Source organism: Panulirus ornatus, chromosome 26 (assembly GCF_036320965.1).
Source record: "Panulirus ornatus isolate Po-2019 chromosome 26, ASM3632096v1, whole genome shotgun sequence".
Taxonomy (NCBI): Eukaryota; Metazoa; Arthropoda; class Malacostraca; order Decapoda; family Palinuridae; genus Panulirus; species Panulirus ornatus.
Window position 1 is genome coordinate 9,161,889 of NC_092249.1, and position 26,677 is coordinate 9,188,565.

Consider the following 26,677-nt stretch of genomic DNA (forward strand, 5'->3'; position numbering starts at 1 on the left):
ATGGCCAGAGAGCGTTATTGGATTACGTGTTAATTGACAGGCGTGCGAAAGAGAGACTTTTGGATGTTAATGTGCTGAGAGGTGCAACTGGAGGGATGTCTGATCATTATCTTGTGGAGGCTAAGGTGAAGATTAGTATGGGTTTTCAGAAAAGAGGAGTGAATGTTGGGGTGAAGAAGGTGGTGAGAGTAAGTGAGCTTGGGAAGGAGACCTGTGTGGGGAAGTACCAGGAGAGACTGTGTACAGAATGGAAAAAGGTGAGAACAATGGAAGTAAGGGGAGTCGGGGAGGAATGGGATGTATTTAGGGAATTAGTGATGGATTGCGCAAAAGATGCTTGTGGCATGAGAAGAGTGGGAGGTGGGCTGTTTAGAAAGGGTAGTGAGTGGTGGGATGAAGAAGTAAGAGTATTAGTGAAAGAGAAGAGAGAGGCATTTGGACGATTTTTGCAGGGAAAAAATGCAATTGAGTGGGAGAAGTATAAAAGAAAGAGACAGGAGGTCAAGAGAAAGGTGCAAGAGGTGAAAAAAAGGGCAAATGAGAGTTGGGGTGAGAGACTATCAGTAAATTTTAGGGAGAATAAAAAGGTGTTCTGGAAGGAGGTAAATAGGGTGCGTAAGACAAGGGAGCAAATGGGAACTTCAGTGAAGGGCGTAAATGGGGAGGTGATAACAAGTAGCGGTGATGTGAGAAGGAGATGGAATGAGTATTTTGAAGGTTTGTTGAATGTGTCTGATGACAGAGTGGCAGATATAGGGTGTTTTGGTCGAGGTGGTGTGCAAAGTGAGAGGGTTAGGGAAAATGATTTGATAAACAGAGAAGAGGTAGTAAAAGCTTTGCGGAAGATGAAAGCCGGCAAGGCAGCAGGTTTGGATGGTATTACAGTGGAATTTATTAAGAAAGGGGGTGACTGTATTGTTGACTGGTTGGTAAGGTTATTTAATGTATGTATGACTCATGGTGGGGTGCCTGAGGATTGGCGGAATGCGTGCATAGTGCCATTGTACAAAGGCAAAGGGGATAAGAGTGAGTGCTCAAATTACAGAGGTATAAGTTTGTTGAGTATTCCTGGTAAATTATATGGGAGGGTATTGATTGAGAGGGTGAAGGCATGTACAGAGCATCAGATTGGGGAAGAGCAGTGCGGTTTCAGAAGTGGTAGAGGATGTGTGGATCAGGTGTTTGCTTTGAAGAATGTATGTGAGAAATACTTAGAAAAGCAAATGGATTTGTATGTAGCATTTATGGATCTGGAGAAGGCATATGATAGAGTTGATAGAGATGCTCTGTGGAAGGTATTAAGAATATATGGTGTGGGAGGCAAGTTGTTAGAAGCAGTGAAAAGTTTTTATCGAGGATGTAAGGCATGTGTACGTGTAGGAAGAGAGGAAAGTGATTGGTTCTCAGTGAATGTAGGTTTGCGGCAGGGGTGTGTGATGTCTCCATGGTTGTTTAATTTGTTTATGGATGGGGTTGTAAAGGAGGTAAATGCAAGAGTCCTGGAAAGAGGGGCAAGTATGAAGTCTGTTGGGGATGAGAGAGCTTGGGAAGTGAGTCAATTGTTGTTCGCTGATGATACAGCGCTGGTGGCTGATTCATGTGAGAAACTGCAGAAGCTGGTGACTGAGTTTGGTAAAGTGTGTGGAAGAAGAAAGTTGAGAGTAAATGTGAATAAGAGCAAGGTTATTAGGTACAGTAGGGGTGAGGGTCAAGTCAATTGGGAGGTGAGTTTGAATGGAGAAAAACTGGAGGAAGTGAAGTGTTTTAGATATCTGGGAGTGGATCTGTCAGCGGATGGAACCATGGAAGCGGAAGTGGATCATAGGGTGGGGGAGGGGGCGAAAATTTTGGGAGCCTTGAAAAATGTGTGGAAGTCGAGAACATTATCTCGGAAAGCAAAAATGGGTATGTTTGAGGGAATAGTGGTTCCAACAATGCTGTATGGTTGCGAGGCGTGGGCTATGGATAGAGATGTGCGCAGGAGGATGGATGTGCTGGAAATGAGATGTTTGAGGACAATGAGTGGTGTGAGGTGGTTTGATCGAGTAAGTAACGTAAGGGTAAGAGAGATGTGTGGAAATAAAAAGAGCGTGGTCGAGAGAGCAGAAGAGGGTGTTTTGAAATGGTTTGGGCACATGGAGAGAATGAGTGAGGAGAGATTGACCAAGAGGATATATGTGTCGGAGGTGGAGGGAACGAGGAGAAGAGGGAGACCAAATTGGAGGTGGAAAGATGGAGTGAAAAAGATTTTGTGTGATCGGGGCCTGAACATGCAGGAGGGTGAAAGGAGGGCAAGAAATAGAGTGAATTGGAGTCATGTGGTATACAGGGGTTGACGTGCTGTCAGTGGATTGAAGCAAGGCATGTGAAGCGTCTGGGGTAAACCATGGAAAGCTGTGTAGGTATGTATATTTGCGTGTCTGGACGTGTGTATGTACATGTGTATGGGGGGGGGGGTTGGGCCATTTCTTTCGTCTGTTTCCTTGCGCTACCTCGCAAACGCGGGAGACAGCGACAAAGTATAAAAAAAAAAAAAAAAAAAAAAAAAAAATATATATATATATATATATATATATATATATATTTTTTATACTATTCGCCATTTCCCGCGATAGCGAGGTAGCGTTGATAACAGAGGAATGGGCCTTTGAGGGAATATCCTCGCCTGGCCCCCTTCTCTTTTCCTTCTTTTGGAAAATTAAAAAAAAACGAGAGGGGAGGATTCCCAGCCCCCCCGCTCCCTTCCCTTTTAGTCGGCTTCTATGACACGCAGGGAATACGTGGGAAGTATTCTTTCTCCCCTATCCCCAGTTACTTCTTTTATGCATTTTGACTAACAATGCATGTGTTTCTGCATCATTGATCCTTTTATTTTAATATACATAATAAACAAATAAATCTACTGCTACATATGTGACACAACATATGCTAATGATTAGTACATTCTCAATTTATGAGTTCATGTAAAAGTGTTTAATTTCCATAAACATCTACTGAAAATTCTAAAAATATGATATTTTTGGTGAGAAAAACTTTAATTCTAGCTAATCCATAAAGTATTTATCACAAAAAGATAGGTGTTAACGAGATGGCTCTGATTAATGTATTTAGCATTCTGTTCCATAAAAAAAAAAGATAGTTCTTTCAACATCCTGTAACAATAGCATACAGAAAAAGCATGTGATAAAATTTGGGAACAGTAATGGTTATCTTAAGTCTCTGAACTAGCAAAAAAAATACAAATTAATGAATCATCCGTCCCAGATTATTAATTAATGAATCATCCCTCCCAGATTATTAATCAATGAATCATCCCTCCCAGATTATTAATTAATGAATCATCCGTCCCAGATTATTAATTAATGAATCATCCCTCCCAGATTATTAATTAATGAATCATCCCTCCCAGATTATTAATTAATGAATCATCCCTCCCAGATTATTAATTAATGAATCATCCCTCCCAGATTATTAATTAATGAATCATCCCTCCCAGATTATTAATTAATGAATCATCCCTCCCAGATTATTAATTAATGAATCATCCGTCCCAGATTATTAATTAATGAATCATCCCTCCCAGATTATTAATTAATGAATCATCCCTCCCAGATTATTAATCAATGAATCATCCCTCCCAGATTATCAATATTCTAATATTTGCTAGTAGACAGTTTGTCTTTTTAACTCATTCCTAATGTATGACTATGACAACAGGTTAGGGGAAGTTTTAACCAAAAAGTCTTCACACAGAGAACCCTAATTTCCTGCTAGACAATAATCATACTGAGGCCTTCTTTCACTTCATCCCACACTTACTGCTTTACATTAGCTCGAGTTGATTTTCATCAACCCTGTCTGGAGTCTGTCTAATTAGATTCACGAATAAAATGATGCAATCCTCCTCACTTTTCACTCCCCTCATGACCTTTTCATCACAAGCAAACATATGACGGCACAAGTCCATACCTTCAGGCAAGTCATTGACATAGATCACGAAGAGTAATGGTTCTGATGAGCACCCTGTGGTACTCTGCTACTCACTTCGAACCATTTAGTGTCTTCTTTGGCAAGTATCCATTATTCCCTTCCACTCAGATAATCTTGTATCCACTGGGGGAGTTTTCTCCTTATCCCTGTCAGGGGATCCAACTTTTTAATCAGCCTCCCATGCAAAACGGCATCAAATGTTTCTAAATACAGAAAATCCATTTAGTTATTTACCAGGGAATGGAAGCATTTATCCCCTATTCTTCCAAGACAGCCTCCTTTATTCAACCCACTGTCCAAAAGATCCTGTTCTGAGGCCATTCAGGTATGGGATCAGGTATATATGTGAAATGTCTGGGGTAAACCATGGAAAGTTCTGTGGGACCTGGATGTGGAAAGGGAGCTGTGGTTTCGGGCATTATTACATGACAGCTAGAGACTGAGTGTGAACGAATGGGGCCTTTGTTGTCTTTTCCTAGCGCTACCTCGCACACATGAGGGGGGAGGGGGATGTTATTCCATGTGTGGTGAGGTGGTGATGGGAATAAATAAAGGCAGATAGTATGAATTATGTACATGTGTATATATGTATATGTCTGTGTGTGTATATATATGTGTACATTGAGATGTATAGGTATGTATATTTGCGTGTGTGGACGTGTACGTATATACTTGTGTATGGGGGTGGGTTGGGCCATTTCTTTCGTCTGTTTCCTTGCGCTACCTCGCAAACGCGGGAGACAGCGACAAAGCAAAATAAAAATAAAATATAAAATAATATATTTTTTTTTTTTTTTTTTTTTTTTTTTTTATACTTTGTCGCTGTCTCCCGCGTTTGCGAGGTAGCGCAAGGAAACAGACGAAAGAAATGGCCCCACCCCCCCCCCCCCCATACACATGTACATACACACGTCCACACACGCAAATATACATACCTACACAGCTTTCCATGGTTTACCCCAGACGCTTCACATGCCTTGATTCAATCCACTGACAGCACGTCAAACCCTGTATACCACATCGCTCCAATTCACTCCATTCCTTGCCCTCCTTTCACCCTCCTGCATGTTCAGGCCCCGATCACACAAAATCTTTTTCACTCCATCTTTCCACCTCCAATTTGGTCTCCCTCTTCTCCTCGTTCCCTCCACCTCCGACCCTACTGTACCTATATATATATATATATATATATATATATATATATATATATATACATTTTTTTTTTCTTTTTTTTCATACTATTCGCCATTTCCCGCGATAGCGAGGTAACGTTAAGAACAGAGGACTGGGCCTTTGAGGGAATACCCTCACCTGGCCCCCTTCTCTGTTCCTTCTTTTGGAAAATTACATATATATATATATATATATATATATATATATATATATATATATATATATATATATATATATATATATATATATATATATATTTTTTTTTTTTTTTTTTTTTTTGCTTTTTCGCTGTCTCCCGCGTTTGCGAGGTAGCGCGAGGAAACAGACGAAAGAAATGGCCCAACCCACCCCCATACACATGCCTTGATTCAATCCACTGACAGCACGTCAACCCCGGTATACCACATCGCTCCAATTCACTCTATTCCTTGCCCTCCTTTCACCCTCCTGCATGTTCAGGCCCCGATCACACAAAATCTTTTTCACTCCATCTTTCCACCTCCAATTTGGTCTCCCTCTTCTCCTCGTTCCCTCCACCTCCGACACATATATCCTCTTGGTCAATCTTTCCTCACTCATTCTCACCATGTGCCCAAACCATTTCAAAACACCCTCTTCTGCTCTCTCAACCACGCTCTTTTTATTTCCACACATCTCTCTTACCCTTACGTTACTTACTCGATCAAACCACCTCACACCACACATTGTCTACAAACATCTCATTTCCAGCACATCCATCCTCCTGGGCACAACTCTATCCATAGTCCACGCCTCGCAACCATACAACATTGTTGGAACCACTATTCCTTCAAACATACCCATTTTTGCTTTCCGAGATAATGTTCTCGACTTCCACACATTCTTCAAGGCTCCCAGAATTTTCGCCCCCTCCCCCACCCTATGATCCACTTCCGCTTCCATGGTTCCATCCGCTGCCAGATCCACTCCCAGATATCTAAAACACTTCACTTCCTCCAGTTTTTCTCCATTCAAACTCACCTCCCAACCTCAACCCTACTGTACCTAATAACCTTGCTCTTATTCACATTTACTCTTAACTTTCTTCTTTCACACACTTTACCAAACTCAGTCACCAGCTTCTGCAGTTTCTCACATGAATCAGCCACCAGCGCTGTATCATCAGCGAACAACAACTGACTCACTTCCCAAGCTCTCTCATACCCAACAGACTTCATACTTGCCCCTCTTTCCAAAACTCTTGCATTTACCTCCCTAACAACCCCATCCATAAACAAATTGAACAACCATGGAGACATCACACACCCCTGCCGCAAACCTACATTCACTGAGAACCAATCACTTTCCTCTCTTCCTACACGTACACATGCCTTACATCCTCGATAAAAACTTTTCACTGCTTCTAACAACTTGCCTCCCACACCATATGTTCTTAATACCTTCCACAGAGCATCTCTATCAACTCTATCATATACCTTCTCCAGATCCATAAATGCTACATACAAATCCATTTGCTTTTCTAAGTATTTCTCACATACATTCTTCAAAGCAAACACCTGATCCACACATCCTCTACCACTTCTGAAACCACACTGCTCTTCCCCAATCTGATGCTCTGTACATGCCTTCACCCTCTCAATCAATACCCTCCCATATAATTTGCCAGGAATACTCAACAAACTTATACATCTGTAATTTGAGCACTCACTCTTATCCCCTTTGCCTTTGTACAATGGCACTATGCACGCATTCCGCCAATCCTCAGGCACCTCACCATGAGTCATACATACATTAAATAACCTTACCAACCAGTCAACAATACAGTCACCCCCTTTTTTAATAAATTCCACTACAATACCATCCAAACCTGCTGCCTTGCCGGCTTTCATCTTCCGCAAAGCTTTTACTACCTCTTCTCTGTTTACCAACTATATATATATATATATATATATATATATATATATATATATATATATATATATATATATACATATATATATATATATATATATATATATATATATATATATATATATATATATATATATATATATTTATATATATATATATATATATATATATATATATATATATATATATATATATATATATATATATATATATATATATATATATATATATATATATATTTGTGTCCCGCGTTAGCGAGGTAGCGCAAGGAAACGGACGAAAGAATGACCCAACCCATCCACATACACATGTATATACATATATGTCAACACACGCAAATATATATACCTATACACATATGTATACACACACAGACATATACATATATACACATGTACATAATTCATACTGTCTGCCTTAATCTATTCTCATCGCCACCTCGCCACACATGGAATAACAACCCATTCCCCCCTCATGTGTAAGAGGTAGCGCTAGGGAAAGACAACAATGGCCCCATTCATTCACATTCAGTCTCTAGCTGTCATGTAATAATGCACTGAAACCACAACTACCTTTCCACATCCAGGCTCCACAGAACTTTACATGGTTTACCCAGACGCTTCACATGCCCTGGTTCAATCCACTGACAGCACGTCGACTGCGGTATCCCACATCGTTCCAATTCACTCTATTCCTTGCACTCCTTTCACCGTCCTGCATGTTCAGGCCGCGATTACTCAAAATCTTTTTCACCCCATCTTTCCACCTCCAATTTGGTCTCCCACTTCTCGTTCCCTCCACCTCCGACACATATATCCTCTTGGTCAATCCCTCCACACTCATCTCCATATGACCAAATCACTTCAAAACACCCTCTTCTGCTCTCTCAACCACACTCTTTTTATTTCCACACATATCTCTTACCCTTACATCACTTACTCGATCAAACCACCTCATACCACATATTGTCCTCAAACATCTCATTTCCAGCACATCCACCCTCCTGCGCACCACTTTACCATAGCCCACGCCTCGCAGCCATACAATATTGTTGGAACCACTATTCTTTCAAATATACCCATTTTTGCTTTCCGAGATAATGCTCTCGGCTTCCAAACATTCTTCAAGTCTCCCAGAATTTTCGCCCCCTCCCCCACCCTATGATTCACTTCCGCTTCCTTGGTTCCATCCGCTGCCAGATCCACTCCCAGATATCTAAAACACTTTACTCCCTCCAGTTTTTCTCCATTTAAACTTCCCTCCCAATTGACTTGACCCTGAACCCTACTGTACCTAATAACCTTGCTCTTATTCACATGTACTCTTAACTTTCTTCTTTCACACACTTAATCAAACTCAGTCACCAGCTTCTGCAGTTTCTCACATGAATCAGCCACCAGCGGTGTATCGTCAGCGAATAACAACTGACCCACTTCCCAAGCTCTCTCATCCACAACAGACTGCATACTTGCCCCTCTTTCCAAAACCCTTGCATTCACCTCCTTAACAACCCCATCCATAAACAAATTAAACAACCATGGAGACATCACACACCCCTGCCGCAAACCTATATTCACTGAGAATCAATCACTTTCCTCTCTTCCTACATGTACACATGCCTTACATCCTGAATATAAACTTTTCACTGCTTCTAACAACTTCCCTCCCACACTATATATTTTCAATACGTTCCACAGTGCATCTCTATCAACTCTATCATATGTCTTCTCCAGAACCATAAATGCTACATACAAATCCATTTGCTTTTCTATGTATTTCTCACATACATTCTTCAAAGCAAACACCTTATCCATACATCCTCTACCACTTCTGAAACCACACTGCTCTTCCCCAATCTGATGCTCTTTACATGCCTTCACCTTCTCAATCAATACCCTCCCATATAATTTACCAGGAATACTCAACAAACTTATACCTCTGTAATTTGAGCACTCACTATTATCCCCTTTGCCTTAATAATATATGTTATTATTATTATTATTATATTATTATCATGAGTCACGCGGAAAGTGCTCATCCTCCTCGAAGGCTCAGATTGGGGTGTCTATATGTGTGTGGATGTAACCAAGATGTGAAAAAAGGAGAGATAGGCAGTATGTTTGAGGAAAGGAACCTGGATGTTTTGGCTCTGTGTGAAACGAAGCTCAAGGGTAAAGGGGAAGAGTGGTTTGGGAATGTCTTGGGAGTAAAGTCAGGGGTTAGTGAGAGGACAAGAGCAAGAGGAGGAGTAGCACTACTCCTGAAACAGGATTTGTGGGAGTATGTGATAGAATGTAAGAAAATAAATTCTAGATTAATATGGGTAAAACTGAAAGTTGATGGAGAGAGATAGGTCATTATTAGTGCAAATGCACCTGGGCATGAGAAGAAAGATCATGAGAGGCAAGTGTTTTGGGAGCAGCTGAATGAGTGTGTTAGTGGTTTTGATGCACAAGACCGGTTATAGTGATGGGTGATTTAAATGCAAAGGTGAGTAATGTGGCAGTTGAGGGAATAATTGGTATACATGGGGTGTTCAGTGTTGTAAATGGAAATGGTGAAGAGCTTGTAGATTTATGTGCTGAAAAAGGTCTGGTGATTGGGAATACCTCGCTAAAAAAGCGAAATATACATAAGTGTACGTATGTAAGTAGGAGAGGTGGCCAGAGAGCGTTATCGGATTTGGTGTTAATTGACAGGCGCGCGAAAGAGAGACTTTTGGATGTTAATGTGCTGAGAGGTGAAACTGTAAGGATCATTATCTTGTGGAGGCGAGGGTGAAGATTTGCGGGGGTTTTCAGAAAAGAAGAGAGAATGTTGGAGTGAAGAGGGTGAGGTGAGGTGAGAGTAAGTGAGCTTGGGAAGGAGACTTGTGTGAGGAGGTATCAGGAGAGACTGACTACAGAATGGAAAGATGGTGAGAACAAAGGAGGTAAGAGGAATGGGGGAGGAATGGGATATATTTAGGGAAGCAGTTATGGCTTGCGCAAAATATGTTTGTGGCATGAGAAGCGTGGTAGGTGGGTTGATTAGAAAGGGTAGTGAGTGGTGGGATGAAGAAATAATATTATTAGTGAAACAGAAGAAAAAGGCATTTGGACGATTTTTGTAGGGAAAAAATGCAAATGAGTGGGAAATGTATAAAAGAAAGAGACAGGAGGTCAATAGAAAGGTGCAAGAGGTGAAAAAGAGGGCAAATGAGAGTTGGGGTGAGAGAGTATCATTAAATTTTAGGGAGAATAAAAAGGTGTTTTGGAAGGAGGTAAATATAGTGCGTAAGACAAGGGAGCAAATGGGAACTTCAGTGAAGGGGGCTAATAGGGAGGTGATAACAAGTAGTGGTGATGTGAGAAGGAGATAGAGTGAGTATTTTGAAGGTTTGTTGAATGTGTTTGATGATAGAGTCGCAGATATAGGGTGTTTTGGTCGAGGTGGTGTGCAAAGTGAGAGGGTTAGGGAAAATGATTTGGTAAACAGAGAAGAGGTAGTGAAAGCTTTGCGGAAGATGAAAGCCGGCAAGGCAGCAGGTTTGGATGGTATTGCAGTGGAATTTATTAAAAAAGGGGGTGACTGTATTGTTGACTGGTTGGTAAGGTTATTTAATGTATGTATGACTCATGGTGAGGTGCCTGAGGATTGACGGAATGCGTGCATAGTGCCATTGTACAAAGGCAAAGGGGATAAGAGTGAGTGCTCAAATTACAGAGGTATAAGTTTGTTGAGTATTCCTGGTAAATTATATGGGAGGGTATTGATTGAGAGGGTGAAGGCATGTACAGAGCATCAGATTGGGGAAGAGCAGTGTGGTTTCAGAAGTGGTAGAGGATGTGTGGATCAGGTGTTTGCTTTGAAGAATGTATGTGAGAAATACTTAGAAAAGCAAATGGATTTGTATGTAGCATTTATGGATCTGGAGAAGGCATATGATAGAGTTGATAGAGATGCTCTGTGGAAGGTATTAAGAATATATGGTGTGGGAGGAAAGTTGTTAGAAACAGTGAAAAGTTTTTATCGAGGATGTAAGGCATGTGTACATGTAGGAAGAGAGGAAAGTGATTGGTTCTCAGTGAATGTAGGTTTGCGGCAGGGGTGTGTGATGTCTCCATGGTTGTTTAATTTGTTTATGGATGGGGTTGTTAGGGAGGTAAATGCAAGAGTTTTGGAAAGAGGGGCAAGTATGAAGTCTGTTGGGGATGAGAGAGCTTGGGAAGTGAGTCAGTTGTTGTTCGCTGATGATACAACGCTGGTGGCTGATTCATGTGAGAAACTGCAGCAGCTGGTGACTGAGTTTGGTAAAGTGTGTGGAAGAAGAAAGTTAAGAGTAAATGTGAATAAGAGCAAGGTTATTAGGTACAGTAGGGTTGAGGGTCAAGTCAATTGGGAGGTGAGTTTGAATGGAGAAAAACTGGAGGAAGTGAAGTGTTTTAGATATCTGGGAGTGGATCTGGCAGCGGATGGAACCATGGAAGCGGAAGTGGATCATAGGGTGGGGGAGGGGGCGAAAATTCTGTGGGCCTTGAAGAATGTGTGGAAGTCGAGAACATTATCTCGGAAAGCAAAAATGGGTATGTTTGAAGGAATAGTGGTTCCAACAATGTTGTATGGTTGCGAGGCGTGGGCTATGGATAGAGTTGTGCGCAGGAGGATGGATGTGCTGGAAATGAGATGTTTGAGGACAATGTGTGGTGTGAGGTGGTTTGATCGAGTAAGTAACGTAAGGGTAAGAGAGATGTGTGGAAATAAAAAGAGCGTGGTTGAGAGAGCAGAAGAGGGTGTTTTGAAGTGGTTTGGGCACATGGAGAGAATGAGTGAGGAAAGATTGACCAAGAGGATATATGTGTCGGAGGTGGAGGGAACGAGGAGAAGAGGGAGACCAAATTGGAGGTGGAAAGATTGAGTGAAAAAGATTTTGTGTGATCGGGGCCTGAACATGCAGGAGGGTGAAAGGAGGGCAAGGAATAGAGTGAATTGGAGCGATGTGGTATACCGGGGTTGACGTGCTGTTAGTGGATTGAATCAAGGCATGTGAAGCGTCTGGGGTAAACCATGGAAAGCTGTGTAGGTATGTATATTTGCGTGTGTGGACGTATGTATATACATGTGTATGGGAGGGGGGTTGGGCTATTTCTTTCGTCTGTTTCCTTGCGCTACCTCGCAAACGCGGGAGACAGCGACAAAGTATAATAAATAAATAAAAATAAATAAATATATATATATATATATATATATATATATATATATATATATATATATATATATATATATATATATATATAATAGAACATACAAACCTCAAACAGCCAGGATCGAACCCGGGCCCCCTGTGCAAGAGGCAGGCATCCTAACCGCTAGGCTATGGGACTCTATAATAGGAAACAACTATTCGAAATACTAAGTACTCGAATACCCTTCGTCTCCCAATGGTGAGCAACGGGGTCTATACCGGTTGTTTCCGAACAGACGCACATAGCCAGCTGATAGCGTTTTACCGAACCTAACTGTACAACGCGAAGGTATATATTCATATACCTCCGCATTGTACAGTTAGGTTCGGTAAAACGCTAGTATTTCGAATAGTTGTTTCCTATTATACAGTTCCATAGCCTAGCGGTTACATGCCTACCTCTTGCACAAGGGACCCAGGTTCGATCCTGGCTGTTGGAGGTTTGTATGTTCTATGAAGGTGTGCGTTCATATGCACTTTATTCGTATATATATATATATATATATATATATATATATATGATCAGGCATAAGACAATACATTCAAAACCTATTTCCAACTTATCATTCTAAATTCATACATAGAGTGTCTTTCCCAAAATTTTTCACAAATTTAAATTTTTCATTAGCAACATTTCTCTCCCCATATGCAACGCTCGGTTCCTTCATTACGGTCTGGGTAATTGCGGGAATCTTGTCACATGAAGGCTTTGTTATAGCGAGAAATTGCTTCTAAGAGAAGCATTTTCGTTGAAATGGGCGATAGGGGAGGCAGTATGAGTGTCTATTAACGCGGCAGATGTGTAGCCATGTTCGAAATTTCTCATTTTTCTTTGGTCTATGGGATTTTATTTTTGTCGATTCGTTTGGGTGGAGGGCAGAGCGAGAAGGCTATTTACAACAGTATGTACGAGACCTCTTGCTGTTTTTACGTGACATAGTCCTTTCTACACTCTGAAGAGAAATGCTAGTGTGAAATACTCCTATGTGAGAGATTTAGTATACTTTTGACTGTTGAAGTTTACACTATAGAAGAGCAATCATTCATCTGTTTGATATGTTGATGATGATTCTAAAAGGACGTGGTTTACGTCCCTATTGCATACGTATAGTCGACCTCGGTATACCACATCTTTCCAGTTCACTCTATTCCTTGCACGCCTTTCACACTCCTGCATGTTCAGGCCCCAATCACTTTCCACCTCCAATTTGGTCTCTCACTTCTCGTTCCCTCCACCTCTGACATATATATCCTTATGGGCAATCTTTCCGATCTCATTCTCTCCATGTGACCAAACCATTTCAAAACACTCTCTTCTGCTCTTTCAACCACACTCCTTTCATTACCACATATCTCTCTTACCCTTTCATTACTTACTCGATCAAACTACCTCACACCACATATTGTTCCAAATATCTCATTTCCAGCACATCCACCCTCCTCCGCACAACTCCATCTATAGCCAACGCCTCGCAGCCATATAACATTGTTGGAAACACCATATCTTCAAACAATCCCATTTTTGCTTTCGAAGATAACGTTCTCGACTTCAACACATTTTTCAACGCTCCCAGGAATTTTGACCCCTCCCCCACCCTATGATTCACTTCCGCTTCCATAGGTTCCATCCACTGCCAAATCCACTCCCAGATATCTAAAACAATTCACTTCCTCCAGTTTTTCTACATTCAAACTTACCTCCCAATTAACTTGTCCCTCAACCCTACTGTACCTAATAACCTTGCTCTTATTCACATTTACTCTCAGCTTCGTTCTTTCACAAACTTTGCCAAACTCAGTCATCAGCTTCTGCAGTTTTTCAGCCGAACCAGCCACTAGCCCTTTATCATCAGCGAACAACAACTGACTCACTTCCCAAGCTGTTTCATTCACAATAAACTGCATACTTGCCCCTCTTTCCAAAACTCTTGCATTCACCTCCCTAACAACCCCATCCATAAACAAATTAAACAACCACGGAGAAATCACACACCCCTGCCGCAAACCTACATTCACTGAGAACCAATCACTCTCCTCTCTTCCTACACGCACACATGCCTTACATCCTCGATAAAAACTTTTCACTGCTTCTAACAACTTGCCTCCCACACCATATATTCTTAAAACCTTCCACAGAACATCTCTATCAACTCTATCATATGCCTTCTCCAGATCCATAAATGCTACATACAAATCCATTTGCTTTCCTAAGTATTTCTCACATACATTCTTCAAAGCAAACACCTGATCCACACATCCTCTACCACTTCTGAAACCACACTGCTCTTCCCCAATCTGATACTCTTTATATGCCTTCACCCTCTCAATCAATACCCTCCCGTATAACCTCCCAGGAATACTCAACAAACTTACACCTATGTAATTTGAGGACTCATTTTTATCCCCTTTGCCTTTGTACAATGGCACTATGCAAGCTTTCCGCCAATCCTCAGGACCTCACAATGAGTCATACATACATTAAATAATCTTACCAACCACTCAACAATACAGTCATCCCCTTTTTTAATAAATTCCTCTGCAAAACCTTCCAAAACTGTTGCCTTGCCGGCTTTCATCTTCCGCAGAGCTTTTGATACCTCTTTTCTTTTTACCAAACCAATCTCTCTAGTCTTCTCACTTTGCACACCACCTCGACCAAAGCCACTCTACCATCAACCACATTCATCAAACCTTCAAAATACTCTATCCATCTTCTCATATCACCACTAATTGTTATCACCTCCCCATTATCCCCCCGCTCCCTTCACTGATGTTCCCATTTGTTCCCTTGTCTTACGCACTTTATTTATCTCCTTCGAAAATATCTTTTTATTCTCGCTAAAATTTAATGATCCTGTCTCACTCCAACTCTCATTTGCCCTGTTTTTCACCTCTTGCACCTTTCCCTTGACATCCTACCTCTTTCATTTATACATCTCCCAGTCGTTTGCATTATTTTTCTGCAAAAATCGTTCTTTTCTTTCACTAATAATCTTACTTCTTCAACCCACCACTCACTTCCCTTTCTAATCATCCCACCTTCCAGGCTTCTCATGTCACAAGCATCTTTTCCACAAGCCATCACTGCTTCCCTAAATGCATTCCATTCCTTCCCCAGTCCTCTTACGTCCTTTGTTCTCACGTTTTTCCATCCTGTACTCAGTGTCTCCTAATACTTCCTCATACACACGCACTCACACACACACACACACACACACACACACACACATATATACATATATGTATATATGTATATATATATATGTGAGAAATACTTAGAAATGCAAATGGATTTGTATGTAGCATTTATGGATCTGGAGAAGGCATATGATAGAGTTGATAGAGATGCTCTGTGGAAGGTATTAAGAATATATGGTGTGGGAGGCAAGTTGTTAGAAGCAGTGAAAAGTTTTTATCGAGGATGTAAGGCATGTGTACGTGTAGGAAGAGAGGAAAGTGATTGGTTCTCAGTGAATGTAGGTTTGCGGCAGGGGTGTGTGATGTCTCCATGGTTGTTTAATTTGTTTATGGATGGGGTTGTTAGGGAGGTAAATGCAAGAGTCCTGGAAAGAGGGGCAAGTATGAAGTCTGTTGGGGATGAGAGAGCTTGGGAAGTGAGTCAGTTGTTGTTCGCTGATGATACAACGCTGGTGGCTGATTCATGTGAGAAACTGCAGAAGCTGGTGACTGAGTTTGGTAAAGTGTGTGGAAGAAGAAAGTTAAGAGTAAATGTGAATAAGAGCAAGGTTATTAGGTACAGTAGGGTTGAGGGTCAAGTCAATTGGGAGGTGAGTTTGAATGGAGAAAAACTGGAGGAAGTGAAGTGTTTTAGATATCTGGGAGTGGATCTGTCAGCGGATGGAACCATGGAAGCGGAAGTGGATCATAGGGTGGGGGAGGGGGCGAAAATTTTGGGAGCCTTGAAAAATGTGTGGAAGTCGAGAACATTATCTCGGAAAGCAAAAATGGGTATGTTTGAAGGAATAGTGGTTCCAACAATGTTGTATGGTTGCGAGGCGTGGGCTATGGATAGAGTTGTGCGCAGGAGGATGGATGTGCTGGAAATGAGATGTTTGAGGACAATGTGTGGTGTGAGGTGGTTTGATCGAGTAAGTAACGTAAGGGTAAGAGAGATGTGTGGAAATAAAAAGAGCGTGGTTGAGAGAGCAGAAGAGGGTGTTTTGAAATGGTTTGGGCACATGGAGAGAATGAGTGAGGAAAGATTGACCAAGAGGATATATGTGTCGGAGGTGGAGGGAACGAGGAGAAGAGGGAGACCAAATTGGAGGTGGAAAGATGGAGTGAAAAAGATTTTGTGTGATCGGGGCCTGAACATGCAGGAGGGTGAAAGGAGGGCAAGGAATAGAGTGAATTGGAGCGATGTGGTATACAGGGGTTGACGTGCTGTCAGTGGAGTGAATCAAGGCATGTGAAGCGTCTGGGGTAAACCATGGAAAGCTGTGTAGGTATGTATATTTGCGTGTGTGGACGTGTGTATGTACATGTGTATGGGGGGGGGGGGGGTTGGGCCATTTCTTTCGTCTGTTTCCTTGCGCTACCTCGCAAACGCGGGAGACAGCGACAAAGTATAAAGAAAAAAAAAAAAAAAAGTATATATATATATATATATATATATATATATATATATATATATATATATATATATATATATATATATATATATATATATATATATATATATATATATATATATATATATATATATATATATATGTATATATATATATATGTATATATATATATATATATATATATATATATATATATATATATATATATATATATATATATATATATATATATATATATATATATATATATATATATATATATATATATATATATATATATATATATATATATATATATATATCCCTGGGGATAGGGGATTAAGAATACTTCCCACGTATTCCCTGCGTGTCGTAGAAGGTGACTAAAAGGGGAGGGAGCGGGGGGCTGGAAATCCTCCCCTGTCGTTTTTTTTTTTAATTTTCCAAAAGGAGGAACAGAGGAAGGGCCAGGTGAGGATATCACACAAAGGCCCAGTCCTCTGTTCTTAATGCTACCTCGCTAACGCGGGAAATGGCAAATAGTTTAAAAGAAAAAGAAAGAAATATATATATATATATATATATATATATATATATATATATATATATATATATATATATATATATATATATATATATGTATCTTTCTTTCTTTCAAACCATTCGCCACTTCCCGCATTAGCGAGGTAGCGCTAAGAACAGAGGACTGGGCCCCTGAGGGAATACCCCCACCCGGCCCAATTCTCTGTTCCTTCCTTTGAAAAAAAAAAAAAAAAAGAAAAAGAAAAAAAAAATATATATATATATATATATATATATATATATATATATATATATATATATATATATATATATATATATATTTTGCTCTCTCGCTGTCTCCCGCGTTAGCGAGGTAGCGCAATGAAACAGACGAAAGAATGGCCCAACCCACCCACATACACATGTATATACATACACGTCCACACACGCAAATATACATACCTATACATCTCAATGTACACATATATATATACACACATAGACATATAAATATATACACATGCACATAATTCATACTTTCTGCCTTTATTTATTCCCATTGCCACCTCGCTTCACATGGAATAACAACCCCCTTCCCCTCATGTCTGCGAGGTAGTGCTAGGAAAAGACAACAAATGCCCCATTCGTTCACACTCAGTCTCTATCTGTCATGTAATAACGCACCGAAACCACAGCTCCCTTTCCACATCCAGGCCCCACAGAACTTTCCATGGTTTACCCCAGACGCTTCACATGCCCTGGTTCAATCCATTGACAGCACGTCGACCCCGGAATACCACATCGTTCCAATTCAGTCTATTCCTTGCACGCCTTTCACCCTCCTGCATGTTCAGGCCCCGATCACACAAAATCTTTTTCACCCATCTTTCCACCTTCAATTTGGTCTCCCACTTCTCCTCGTTCCCTCCACCTCTGACACATATATCCTCTTTGTCAATCTTTCCTCACTCATTCTCTCCATGTGACCAAACCATTTCAAAACACCCACTTCTGCTCTCTCAACCACACTCTTTTTATTTCCACACAACTCACTTACCCTTACATTACTTACTCGATCAAACCACCTCACACCACATATTGTCCTCAAACATCTCATTTCCAGCACATCCCCCCTCCTACGCAGAACTCTATCCATAGCCCACGCCTCGCAGCCATACAACATTGTTGGAACCACTATTCATTGAAACATACTCATTTTTGATTACCGATATAATGCTCTCGACTTTCAAACATTTTTCAAGGCTCCCAGAATTTTCGCCCCCTCCCCCACCCTATGATTCACTTCCGCTTCTATGACTCCATCCGCTGCCAGATCCACTCTCAGATATCTAAAACACTTTACTTCCTCCAGTTTTTATCCACTCAAACTTACCTCCCAATTGACTTAACCCTCAACCCTACTGTACCTAATAACCGAATATATATATATATATATATATATATATATATATATATATATATATATATATATATATATATATATATATATATATATATATATATATATATATATATATATATATATATATATATACATAAATATATATATATATATATATATATATATATATATATATATATATATATATATATATATATATATATATATATATATATATATATATATATATATATATATATATATATGTACATATATATATATATATATATATATATATATATATATATATATATATATATATATATATATATATATATATATATATATATATATATATATATATATATATATATATATAGGGGATTAAGAATACTTCCCACGCATTCCCTGCGTGTCGTAGAAGGCGACTGAAAGTGGAGGGAGCGGGGGGCTGGAAATCCTCCCCTCTCGTTCTTTTTTTTTTTTTCCAAAATAAGGAACAAAGGGGGCCAGGTGAGGATATTCCAAAAAAGGCCCAGTCCTCTGTTCTTAACGCTACCTCGCTAACGCGGGAAATGGCGAATAGTTAAAAATATATATATATATATATATATATATATATATATATATATATATATATATATATATATATTTACTCATTATATTTTGCCAATGTCTCCTACGTCAGCGAGGTAGCGCAAGAAAACAGACGAAAGAATGGCCCAACCCACAGACATACACGTCCACAACCGTACATATACGTGCCTATATATCTCAACGTATACATATATATACACACACAGACATATACATATATTCACATGTACATAATTCGTACTGTCTGCTCTTACTCAATCCCGTCGCCACCCCGCCACACATGAAATAAAAACCCCTGTCCCACCACATGTGCACGAGGTAGCGCTAGGAAAAGACATAAAGGCCACATTCATTCACACTCAGTCACAAAGCTGTCACGTATAATGTACTGAAACCATAACTCCCTTTCCACATCCCTGCCTCACAAAACTTTCCATGGTTTACCCCAGACGATCCACATGCCCTAGCTCAATACAATGACAGCTCGTCGACCTCAGTGTACCACATCGTTCCAATTCATTCTATTCCTTGCAAGCGTTTAACCGTCCTGTATGTTCAGGCCACGATCACTCAAAATCTTTTTCACTCTATCCTTCCACCTTCAATTTGGTCTCCCACTTCTTGTCGATCCCTCCACCTCTGACACATATATCCAATTTGTCAACCTGTTCCTCAGTCATTCTCTCCATATGACCAAACTATTTAAAAAAAAATACCCTTTTGCTCTCTCAGCCACACTATATTTACTACCAAACATCTCTCTTACCCTCTCATTACTTACTCGATCAAACCACCTCACACCACATATTTTCCTCAAACATCTCATTTCCAGCACATCCATCCTCCTTCGCACAACTCTATCTATAGCTCACGCCTCGTAACCATATAACATTGTTGGAACCACTATTCCTTCAAACATACCCATTTTTGCTTTTCAAGATAAAGTGCTCGACTTCCACACATTCTTCGACGCTCCCTGGACTTTCGCCCCCTCCCCCACCCTATGATTCACTTCCGCTTCCATGGTTCCATCCGTTGCCACATCCACTCCCAGATATCTAAAAGACTTCACTTCCTCCAGTTTTTCTCCATTCAAACTTACCTCCCAATTGACTTGTCCCTCAACCCTACTGTGCCTAATAACCTTGCTCTTATTCACATTTACTCTCACCTTTCTTCTTTCATACGCTTTACCAAACTCAGTCACCAGCTTTTGCAGTTTCTCACCCGAATCAGCCACCAGTGCTGTATCATCAGCGAACAATAACTGACTCGCTTCCCAAGCTCTCTTATCCACAACAGAACGCATACTTACCCCTGTTTCCAAAACTCTTTCATTCACGTCCCTAACAACCCCATCCAGAAACAAATTAAACAACCATGGAGACATCAAGCACCCCTGCCGCAAACCAACGTTCACTGCGAACTAATCACTCTCCTCTCTTCCTACACGTGCATATGCCTTACATCGTCGATAAAAGCTTTTCACTGATTCTAACAACTTGCCTCCCACACCATATATTCTTAATACCTTACACAGAGCATCTCTATCAACTCTATCATATGCCTTCTCCAGATCCATAAATGCTGCATACAAATCCATTTCCTTTTCTAAGTATTTGTCACATACATTCTTCAAAGCAAATACCTGATCCACACATCCTCTAACACTTCTGAAGGCACACTGCTCTTCCCCAATCTGATGCTCTGTACAGGCCCTAACCCTCTGAATCAATACCCTCCCATGCAATTTCCCAGGAATACTAAATAAACTTATATCTCTGTAATTTGAGGACTCACTCTTATCCCCTTTCTGCAATGGCACTATGGAAGCAATCCGCCAATCCTCAGGCACCTCACCATAATCACAAATACAATTACTAAAATTTTTAGTAATTGATATTTGTATGACTTTTGTAAATATGAAATTTTGATCGTAAATGTTGTATTGTTAGAAATAATGATTTTATTAGTAAAGTTGACTTTGTGAGTAATTAATTAGATGGAATAAAAATTGCTCTTTGTTATTAAGTTGAAGATGCAGTAAAGGAATTCGGCAAATAAAATTTCTGCCTGTTTATCTAAAACATGTCTTTATGGAAGTTTTTATAAAGTCTAGCCTGCCCAGTGATGTTTAAATTTAACGACCTTGCTAAGGTAGCATAATAATTTTTCCTTTAATTGGGGACTGGCATGAACGGTTGAACAAGAAATTGACTGTCTGTATTGTAGATTTTGAATTTTACGTTTAAGTGAAAATGCTTAGAGAATATAAGGGAACGATAAGACCCTATCAATCTTTATATTGTAATTAATAAGTTTTAGAAATTAGTTAAATATTTAGTGTTATTAGACTGAAATATTTTGATGGGGCGACAGGAGTATAATAAGTAACTGCTTTGTTTGTAAAATGAATCATTTTTATGATGAAAGTTATATCGATCCTCTTTTGGAGAAATAAGACTAAGTTACTTTAGGGATAACAGCGTAATCTTTTTTGAGAGTTCATATCGAAAAAATAGTTTGTCACCTCGATGTTGAATTAAAGATCCTTGATGACGTAGGGGCTATTAGAGGAGGTCTGTTCGACCTTTGAGTTTAGACCGGTGGAAGCCAGGTCGGTTTCTATCTCCTATAGAAAATATGATTCTTTTAGTACGAAAGGATTTAAGAATTGAAATAACTTTTTTAGTGTAGAATATTACTTTGGCAGAATTTATGCATTAAATTTAGAATCTAATTTTTGTAGAATTTAATGTCTATAGTTAATATGCTAATTTGTTTGCTCCCATTAACAAATTTAGTTGATTATTTCTATTGTTTCTGCTTTGAAGTATTTGTTGGTTATTATTTGTGTATTAGTTACTGTGGCGTTTGTGACTTCGTTGGAATGAAAAGTTTTAGGATATGTGCAGATTCGTAAGGGGCCTACTAATGTAGGGATCGCAGGAATTTTGCAGCCTTTTTCTGATGCTGTGAAGTTGTTTTCTAAGGAACAATCCTTTCCGGTCTTGTCTAATTTCTTTGTATATTATTTGTCTCCTGTGTTTAGTTTGAATGTGTCTTTGGTTGGGTAGTCTATTATGCCTTATGATTTGGGGATGATGAATTTTTACACTGGAGCTTTGTTTTTTGTGTGTGTTGTTTGAGATTAGGAGTGTATCCTGTTATAAGGGCGAGATGGTCTTCAAATAGGAAGTATTCTGTTAGGGAGTTTGCGTGCTGTTGTGCAAACTATTTCTTATGAAGTTAGTTTGGCTTTAGTTTTATTGAGGTTTTTATTTTTATGAGAGGTTTAATTTGGAAGTTTTTAAATTATATCAAGAAAAGATTTGGTTTTTATGGATTACTTTACCTTTAAGGGGAAGTGTGATTAGCATCTTGTTTGGCTGAAACCAATCGAATGCCTTTTGATTTCGCTGAAGGAGAATCTGAATTGGTTTCTGGATTTAATACTGAATATAGAGGAGGAGGTTTTGCTCTTATCTTTATGTCGGAATATAGGAGGATTTTATTCATAAGGATGCTTTTTAGAGTTATATTCTTAGGTGGTAATCTTTTTAGTTTTTTCTTTTATATTAAGCTGGTGTGGCTTTTGTTTTTATGTGGGTCCGAGGAACGTTGCCTCGTTTTCGTTATGATAAACTTATGTATTTGGCTTCAAAGAGTTTTCTTCCAGTATCATCAAATTATCTGATATTTTTTTGTAGGATTTAAATCTTTATGCTATTGTTTATCTATAATTTAATTGATTTTTTTTTTTTATACTTTGTCGCTGTCTCCCGCGTTTGCGAGGTAGCGCAAGGAAACAGACGAAAGAAATGGCCAACCCCCCCCCCCATACACATGTACATACACACGTCCACACACGCAAATATACATACCTACACAGCTTTCCATGGTTTACCCCAGACGCTTCACATGCCTTGATTCACTCCACTGACAGCACGTCAACCCCTGTATACCACATCGCTCCAATTCACTCTATTCCTTGCCCTCCTTTCACCCTCCTGCATGTTCAGGCCCCGATCACACAAAATCTTTTTCACTCCATCTTTCCACCTCCAATTTGGTCTCCCTCTTCTCCTCGTTCCCTCCACCTCCGACACATATATCCTCTTGGTCAATCTTTCCTCACTCATTTTCTCCATGTGCCCAAACCATTTCAAAACACCCTCTTCTGCTCTCTCAACCACGCTCTTTTTATTTCCACACATCTCTCTTACCCTTACGTTACTTACTCGATCAAACCACCTCACACCACACATTGTCCTCAAACATCTCATTTCCAGCACATCCATCCTCCTGCGCACAACTCTATCCATAGCCCACGCCTCGCAACCATACAACATTGTTGGAACCACTATTCCTTCAAACATACCCATTTTTGCTTTCCGAGATAATGTTCTCGACTTCCACACATTTTTCAAGGCTCCCAAAATTTTCGCCCCCTCCCCCACCCTATGATCCACTTCCGCTTCCATGGTTCCATCCGCTGACAGATCCACTCCCAGATATCTAAAACACTTCACTTCCTCCAGTTTTTCTCCATTCAAACTCACCTCCCAATTGACTTGACCCTCAACCCTACTGTACCTAATAACCTTGCTCTTATTCACATTTACTCTTAACTTTCTTCTTCCACACACTTTACCAAACTCAGTCACCAGCTTCTGCAGTTTCTTACATGAATCAGCCACCAGCGCTGTATCATCAGCGAACAACAACTGACTCACTTCCCAAGCTCTCTCATCCCCAACAGACTTCATACTTGCCCCTCTTTCCAGGACTCTTGCATTTACCTCCCTAACAACCCCATCCATAAACAAATTAAACAACCATGGAGACATCACACACCCCTGCCGCAAACCTACATTCACTGAGAACCAATCACTTTCCTCTCTTCCTACACGTACACATGCCTTACATCCTCGATAAAAACTTTTCACTGCTTCTAACAACTTGCCTCCCACACCATATATTCTTAATACCTTCCACAGAGCATCTCTATCAACTCTATCATATGCCTTCTCCAGATCCATAAATGCTACATACAAATCCATTTGCTTTTCTAAGTATTTCTCACATACATTCTTCAAAGCAAACACCTGATCCACACATCCTCTACCACTTCTGAAACCGCACTGCTCTTCCCCAATCTGATGCTCTGTACATGCCTTCACCCTCTCAATCAATACCCTCCCATATAATTTACCAGGAATACTCAACAAACTTATACCTCTGTAATTTGAGCACTCACTCTTATCCCCTTTGCCTTTGTACAATGGCACTATGCACGCATTCCGCCAATCCTCAGGCACCTCACCATGAGTCATACATACATTAAATAACCTTACCAACCAGTCAACAATACAGTCACCCCCTTTTTTAATAAATTCCACTGCAATACCATCCAAACCTGCAAGAATTTAACTGATAATTAATATAATATAGAATTCGATCAATAAGAGTAATATCTCTTTCTAAGCGTTTTCAAAATGCTGGTTTTATATAAACTAATTAATCAATCTAGGAGAAAATCTCATAAGTATATAGAAATAGGATTAGTTACGAAATAAGAAAAATATAAAACGGTTAAGATTTGTCCAGTTAGAATATAAGGATCTTCTACCAGTCGTGCTCCAATTCATGTGAGTAGAATTAAAATTGATACTAAAGATCAGAATGAAAATTGACTTAGGGGTTAAAATGCTAATCTTCGGAACTTTGAACAGTGGGTTGCAGGTAGAATTATAATGATGGCAACTGAAAGGACTTGGCCATAGAGATAGATCGTAAAATGGCATAAGCAAATAAGAAGTATCACTTGGGCTCAATGCGAGCTGGAGTGAATATTGGATTGGCTGGGATGAAATTGTCTGGGTCTCCTAAGAGATAGAGGTCTAAAAGTGTAATTATGACTAATAGTGTTAGTAAAACAATAAATCCAACTAGATCTTTAAAAGAGAAGTAGGAATGGAAAGGAACTTTCTCTGGTTGTCTTGAGATGCCTAGTGGATTTCCTGATCCTCTTTGTTGAAGGAAAACAATATGAATACCGGATAGAGCTATAATTACAAAGGGTAATAAAAGGTGAAGTGTAAAAAACCGTGTTAAAGTAGCATTTCTTACAGAAAATCCCCTTCAGATTCATTGTACTAAATCAGTGCCAATATAAGGGATTGCAGAGAATAGATTTGTAATTACAGTAGCTCCTCAGAAAGATATCTGACCTTAGGGTAAGACGTATCCTAAGAAAGCAGTTGCTATTGTGGCGAATAAAATGAAGATTCCAATTATTCATACTTCAATGAATACGAAGGATCCATAGTAAATTCCTCGTCCAATATGTATGTAGAGGCAGATTAAAAATAATGATGCTCCATTGGCGTGTATTGTTCGTAAAAGTCATCCATAATTAACGTCACGACAGATGTGGGCAACACTGGAAAAGGCTAAATTAATATCTGCTGTGTAGTGTATTGGTGAGAAAATTCCTGTGATAATTTGAACTGAGAGACATAAACCCAAGAAAGAACCGAAATTTCAGAGTGTTGAGATATTTCTTGGAATGGTTATATCCACAATGGCTCCGTTTATGATTTTAAGTAGAGAGTTCGTTTTTCGGATCGGTGTTGTCATTGATTTTGATAAACGTAAGGCTCCTAAAAAAAAACTGATGTGACTTCGACTACTACAATAAGTGTAAAAAGTAAATATAAGATTACTACAATAGTTATTTTTATCACTGGGAAGTTATAAATGAGTAGTGTTAAGTCGGATGAGTAGTCTGATGCGTTTTTAGTAAATTGAAAAGAGTGTTGTATAGAGACTGGTTGGAAAGAAAACAAAGTATCTCTCAAAAAAAAATTCTTGACAGAAAACATGAGACAAAAGCAATGAGTCCAGCATAGAAAAGGGATGTTTTAAAGGATTTGTTTGAAGCTAGTGAGCCAACGTAAATGAATAAGACTAGTATACCTCTTGGGAAAACTAAGAATAAAGTATATGAGAATCAAAATGATGAAGAAACTAGGCCGGTTGATAGGGAAATTAGGGATGTTTGGATAAGGAGGATAATTCCTGCTGCTAGGGGATGAACTAGACGAGTAAATAAAATTGATAGAAAAATTAAAAATAATTGGTATAAAAAAGATAATAATATCAGAAAATAGTTTAATTAAAATATTAATTTTGGTGATTAAAGACAGGGCTTAGAACTTTTTTCCTAATGTTTTGAGAATTTTGATATTCTTTTTTGGTTTACAAGACCAAAGTTTTCATATAGACTATCAAAATTAATGATGA

At 39.4% G+C, this 26,677-nt stretch overlaps 2 pseudogenes; one reads left to right on the forward strand and one right to left on the reverse strand.

The window, feature by feature from the left end:
- LOC139757461 (NADH-ubiquinone oxidoreductase chain 1-like) overlaps window positions 1-23,086 on the forward strand; it is a 117,003-nt pseudogene extending 93,917 nt beyond the window's left edge.
- Window positions 23,087-24,893: 1,807 nt separating this feature from the next.
- On the reverse strand, window positions 24,894-26,011 carry LOC139757371 (cytochrome b-like; annotated as a pseudogene).
- Between the last annotated feature and the right edge of the window lie 666 nt (window positions 26,012-26,677).